This window comes from Mus pahari, chromosome X (genome assembly GCF_900095145.1).
Source record: "Mus pahari chromosome X, PAHARI_EIJ_v1.1, whole genome shotgun sequence".
Classification (NCBI taxonomy): domain Eukaryota; kingdom Metazoa; phylum Chordata; class Mammalia; order Rodentia; family Muridae; genus Mus; species Mus pahari.
Genome location: NC_034613.1, coordinates 28116874 through 28123498, shown reverse-complemented (window position 1 = coordinate 28123498; position 6625 = coordinate 28116874). Strand labels below are relative to the sequence as shown.

Sequence of the window (6625 nt, the reverse complement as noted above, 5' to 3'; positions counted from 1 at the left end):
TTGATCTGTAGACGATGCTGGCCTCAAACCCAAAGATCTGATAGGATTAAAGGTATACCCCACCATTGCCCAGCTAAAATGTTTCCTTAATTGTCACTGGTAGATGCTAGAGATCTAGCTTAGCACTTAAGAGAACCCAAGTTGGGTTCTGGTACCCACATCGGGCTCTAGCTTCAGGGAATCCAACAGACCTAGCCTACATGATCATGTGAATATGTGTGTGTGTGTGTGTGTGTGTGTGTGTGTGTGTGTGTGTGCATACACATGCATATTTAAAACTAAGAAAAATAAATAGTTTTTACATTATTGTTTTCCTACCCCTTCTCTTCCACTTCTACCCTCCCCCCCACCTTTCTGCTCTTCTCATTTGCTAATCACATCGGATTTTGATTTCACTTTCCACACTGAGCTTCTGTAACAAATTGCCACCAAGTTAGTGACTCAAAAGAGCAAAGCCTATTATATTACAACCCAGAGGGTCAGACATCTAAATGGATTTCACAGTACTAACATCAAAATGTCAGCAGGGCTGCATCCCTTCCAAGGGTTGCACGGGAGGATGGCACTCTTTGCTTTTTTCCATTCTCAAGGGGCCAAGTATCCTCCCTGACGTATGACCCCCTCCATCCATCTTCTAGGCTGCAGCATAGCACTTCTAATTTTCCATCATCCCATTACTTCCCCTGCCCCGGCCCTTCTGAATTCCTCTTATATTATGGGCACCAGAACAATTCAGAATCTTCCCATCTCATGATCCTTAACAAGGTCTAAAAAGTCCTTTAAGTTCCAAAAGGAAACATATGTATGTATTTGGGGAGATTAGAACACAGACATCTTTTGTGGCCCTTGGTCTATCTACCACTCAAGGGCAGAGGCTTTTCTATGTAATCCAGACTGGCCTTGTTCTCACAGTACTCCTGCCTCAGCCTTCACAGTGCTACAATCATAGCTGCACACTTTTATCTTTTTTATAAACAGTGTAGCCAGACACAGTGGCATTGGCACATAACCAAATACCTAGGAGGCAGAGACAGGAGGTTCACAACAAGTCTAAGAGCAGTCTGTTTTATAGTTGTAGGCCAGGCATGGCTACATAGTGAGACCCTGGCTGAAAATAACTAAGCAATACCAAAAAAAAAGTTCATAGCGACACTCCTAGCATTGTCCCTCTTAAAACTCATGAATGGTTCCCCACTACACCTGGAACAAATCCAGCCACAATAGTCTTTGAGCTTCCCCTGCCTTCCTTCATCCACGAAGCATGCTAAATCCTTTCTGACTACAAGGCTTCTCCACTTTATCATTCTGTCTAAAATATCCTTTCCCCAGCTCTTTGCAAGGCTGGCTTATTCTTCCAACACTATCCCAAATGCCACTTCTTCAAAGAAGCTATGTCTGATCACTGGTCACATAACAGCCTTCCTCAACTATTACTATTTGAATGTACTATTTGTATTTTATCATTTCTCAGAGTCTGTAACATAGTATTTTATATACCAGTTTACTTTTCTATTGAACCTCTATCTCCCTATAATGAAAACTCCAAAACAACACACAGAGAGTGTGCTTATCCTCTTATATCCCAAACATGTAGCATATTACCAGGCACTTACTAGTGTTGATTAAATCAATGTAGGATGGGCTGGGGTGCATCTTAGTGGTAGAAGATAGACTCTGGGGAAGGAAGGGAAAGGGGGAGGGAGGAGGAGGGGCAAGGAGGAAGAAGAGGAGAATGATTATATTATGATACTCTACTCTCAGTAGAGAATATAAGAAGAGTGTATTGCTAGTCCAAATATGGCCAACAAAACAATCCTAATTACTTTAGGTATTGCCAGGACAGATTTCAGTCCCAGTACAATGGAAACAATTTTCCATATGTAATTCATTCCCGTGTTTAACAAGTATTTACTAACTAGTTAGTGGTGTCTGCGATCCTCACAACTCTATTATGTACCTATTGTTACCATCCCCACTTTCTACTTGAGAAAACTAAAGTTGAATGTGGCATGTCTGAGACTGAATATGTCCCTTGTCCTCTGTAGTGGAAAGACAAAGATTTGCCAGAACTGGGGAAGACTGGGAAAGGTGAGTGGAAGCATGAGACAGGCAGCAAAAAATCAGGGTAATGAATGTGACTAGGCTTTTGAAAGAAAGTGGTGTCTGCACGAAATTAGAGGCACCAAGTAAACACTCCTGCTGCCAAGCCTGAAGACCCGAGACTGATTCCCACAGCTCATGTGGTAGGAGAAAACCAACTTTCACAAGCTTCCCTGTGAACACTCACATAAAACAGGCACAGTACACACTCACACAAAACACATATACCACACACACACACACCACACATACCCACCATACATACACCACACACACACCACACATACACATACACATACATACACACTCTGCACACACACCACACACATACTACAACACACACACACACACATACTCCACATATATACCACAAAACAGACACACACATACACACGCAAACACACACCACCACCACCAGCAGCACCACTACAACCACCATGGCACTTGTGCACTCATCCTCATGCATACATGCATTCACACACAACACATCAATACATGTTTAAAAAGCATAAGTAGATTTTGGCTGGGTGAAAGGAACTCTAATTTGTTACTTACTGATAAGGCTCACGAGGTAGCATGCACCTTGATGGGCTTCCTGTCATTTGTCATAGTCTGGCCCTCCCTGAGCCTTGCAGGCCATTAAATGCAAATTGCAATGAGAACTGAGATCAGGAAAGACTGAAGCTTAGAAATCAAGCATCCATTTGCTCAGAGAAACGAAGGTGGGCATTCACCCCCTTCATCAGTGCCCACTGAATCAGTTTTCTGTTGAGTCTAGAACAAGACTCTGCAAAGTTTTCCCATAAAGTCACATAGTAAATATTTTGTGCTTTGTATGTTTTATACAGTCTACATCATAGTGATTAAACTCTACAAAATCAGTGACAGACAACATGCAAACAAGTAAGTGGAGCTGTGTCCCAAACGAGCTTGATTTACAAAAACTGATGCTTGAGCCAGATGTGGTCCATGCTGTAGTGTATTGATCCATAGCCTAGAATAAGAAAATCAAGCAAAGACATGTGGACAGAAGGGAATACTGTGGGACATACTGTGACACATTACAGCTTCCATGAGATTGGTTTTTTCTCTGTTATTGGGGGGGGGTTGCAAAGGTGGAGGGCAGGTACAATGGGAGGGGGAGATGAGTTGGGATTGGGGTGATTAATGTGAAGTTCCCAAAGAATCAATAAAAAAATTTAAAATCTTTTACAAGATGAGAAAAGTAAGCCAGGCAGTGGTGGCACTCACCTATAATCCCAGAACCCAGGAGGCAGAGGCAGGTGGATCTCTGTGAGTTCAAGGACAGCCTGGTCTACAGAGTGAGTTCCTGGACAGCCAAAGCTACATAGAGAAACTCAATCTTGAAAAAAAGAAAAAGGTTTAAAGAAAAAAATTATAAAAGTAATGAGAAAAAGTAGAAGCTTGGAAGATGTCTCAGTCAGTACATGCTAGGCAAGAGAACCTGACTTGGATCCTTAGAACTAACATAAAGGACCAGGCATGGGTCCATGTACCTCCAGTCCCAGCACTGGTGAGGCATAGACAGATGCATCTCTAGAGATCACTGGCCAGCCAGCCTAGAAAATTCACTGTGCTTCAGATTCCATAAGAGAGTTTACACACTCAAGCAAGCACACATGCTCACACATGCTCACGTACATTTATACCTCCCTATTTACACCCACACTAACAAGTACATATACCACACTCACATGCAACATAATGCACATATAAGCATGTATACCCAAATGCACAAATGCTCACACCCACACTATTAATACATAGCCACCCCCACCCCCAACATGTACATGCACCCACATGCCCACATGTCCACTGCTATACTAACAAGTACATACACAACACAGGAAAAAAAAATTTAAGAGAAGAGTGGTTGCAGGAGTCACGTGATTAGTTACATCAGGTGTTAGAAGCCTGATGTGTCATCAAGGCAACAGAGATCCATAATTCCCATACCAGATCAGGTCACTCCCCAAGCAGAGGATCCTCTTTCCTTGGACTGCTTTAGATGGACACGACGGCTTCAGTTAAAAGCCTCAGCTAAAAAACTCTTTACCAGTAACACTACAAGCAAATGCCTCCTCCACAGCCACCACCACCTCTGCTGCCGCCCTCCACTGCTGCCGCAGCCTCCTCCTCCTCCTCCTCCTCCTCCTCCTCCTCCTCCTCCTCCTCCTCCTGCCCCTGCCCCTGCTGCTCAGCAGCAGCAGCAGCTATAGCTCCTTTATAGAAAACTCCCTGATCCTTAATATCTGCAGTAACCAGTTGATAAGAGATAAACATGGAAGGGAAGGAATGGAGAAAAGGGAGGGGAAACGATATAATTATATTTTAAATTGAAGCAAGTACTTTAAAGCCACTGGCCTTTTAATTGGAAATAATCGTTTGTTACAAAATCAGGATCAGTTTATTTTAGAAAATTCAAAAGAATAACCCATCCATGTGACACACATCAGTAACCTCAATGGTTGGGAGGTGAAAGCAGCAGGGTCATCCTCAGCTACACAGTGTATTTCAGGCCAGCTTGGGCTACATGAGACTCTGTCAAGAAAGGATCAGGAAGGAAGTGGAAGAGAAATGGACAGGTGGGAGAAGAAGGAAATAGGAGAAGTTGCACTGTGCTCCAACTACCCACAAAGCATCGCTAAGCAACTTCGCATACATTCTTCCAAATCTTCTTTTTAGCAAAATGAGATATTATACAAAACAAAGAGCACACACACACACACACACACACACAGAGATTGCTTTTTGAGGACAAGAATTTTGTTATTTATGTGCTACTATAATCACAATGCCTTTAAAATTTCATATAGTACATAAGAGTAGCACAAATATTGTGATCATTATTTAGTTAAAAAAAAACAAAACCTCAGGCTTTCCCAGGTGGCCACCGAAGATAGCGGAGGGCCAGGTTCTGGTATTGGATGGCCGAGACCATCTTCTGGGACACCTGGCGGTCATTGTGGCCAAGCAGGTACTTCTGGGCAGGAAGGTGGTGGTTGTACGTTGTGAAGGCATCAACATTTCTGGAAATTTCTACAGAAACAAGTTAAAGTATCTGGCCTTTCTCTGAAAGTGTCTGAATACCAACCCCTCTAGAGGCCCCTACTACTTCTGAGGCCCCAGCCGCATTTTCTGGCGCACCGCGAGAGACATGCTGCCCCACAAGACCAAGAGAGGCCAGGGATGGGATCCCTTCACCCTATGACAAGAAAAAGCAGATGGTGGTCCCTGCCGCCCTCAAGGCTGTTCGGCTGAAGCTACCAGAAAGTTAGCTTACCTGGGGCGTCTGGCTCATGAGGTTGGGTGGAGGTACTAGGCAGTGACAGCCACTCTGGAGGAGAAACGGAAGGAAAAGGCCAAGATGCACCGTTGGAAGAAGAAGCAGCTCTTGTGGCTATGAAACAGGCAGAAAAGAATGTGGAGAAGAAAATCTTAAAGTTCACAGAGGTCCTCAAGACCAATGGACTCCTGGTGTGAACCCAATAAAGACTGTTTGTGCCTCAAAAAAAAAAAAAAACCCTCAGGGGAGAAGTGGAGCAATGGCTCAGTGGTTAAGCTCACTGACTGCTCTTCCAGAGGACCCAAGTGCAATTCCCAACAGCCACATGCCAGCTCACAGCCATCTCTAACTTCAGTCCTAGGAGATCCTCTGTCATTCAAGAGCACCTGCACTTACATGCACATGCACATAATTGTAAAATAAATTGGCAAGTTGTGGTGGTGTGCGCCTTTAATCCCAGCACTCAGGAGGCAGAAGTAGGGATACTCTGTGAGTTCGAGGCCAGCCTGGTCTACATAATGAGTTTCAGGGAACCAGGGTTACATGGAGAGACCCTGTCTAAAAAAAAAAATAAATAAACTAAATGTACCATATTTTCTTCAGCTGAGGGACATCTAGGTTGTTTCCAGTGTCTGGCTATTCCAAATAAAGCTGCTATGAACAAAGGTGAGTTGGGTCCTGGCCTGGGTCCCACAGACAAGCTTAGCATCTCCAAAGTAAACAAGAGCCATAGGGACATGTGCACGTGCCAAGTGAAAGAAAACAACATATCAAAATACTCCTGTGGCACTTACCTCCAAGTACATGAGCCAGTCCTTAGGCCCTCCCTGGACATGGGGGAAGGCACCAAGAGTCTCATCGTCACAGCTGAGGGGATCATCTTGCTATTCTGTGCAATGGTACCAGCGACACTGCTATTCAGGAAGTGATGGCTGAATGAGAATGGAGAAGACATACCAGATGAGGGCTTGAATCTTGATGACTGCTCTACGTATGAGGATATCTGTAGCGGACTCCAGGATGTGGACAGGCTCCATATTGGATGTCCAGCTGGAAAATCCATGACTGACATCCCCCACCATTCCCATGCCCCATCCTGTCTGTTTCTGCCTGCCATATGCCCAACTCCAGCATCCCTGCCTTACTGCTCTTCCCCTGGAGTTCCCCCTTCCCAGTCTTTGTCCCACCTTGATCCTGTCCTTCCTCAAGTCTGTCCTA

At 44.3% G+C, this 6625-nt stretch overlaps 1 pseudogene; it reads left to right on the top strand.

The window, feature by feature from the left end:
* Positions 1 to 5644, top strand: part of LOC110313766 — a 16241-nt pseudogene extending 10597 nt beyond the window's left edge.
* The last annotated feature ends 981 nt before the right edge of the window (positions 5645 to 6625 follow it).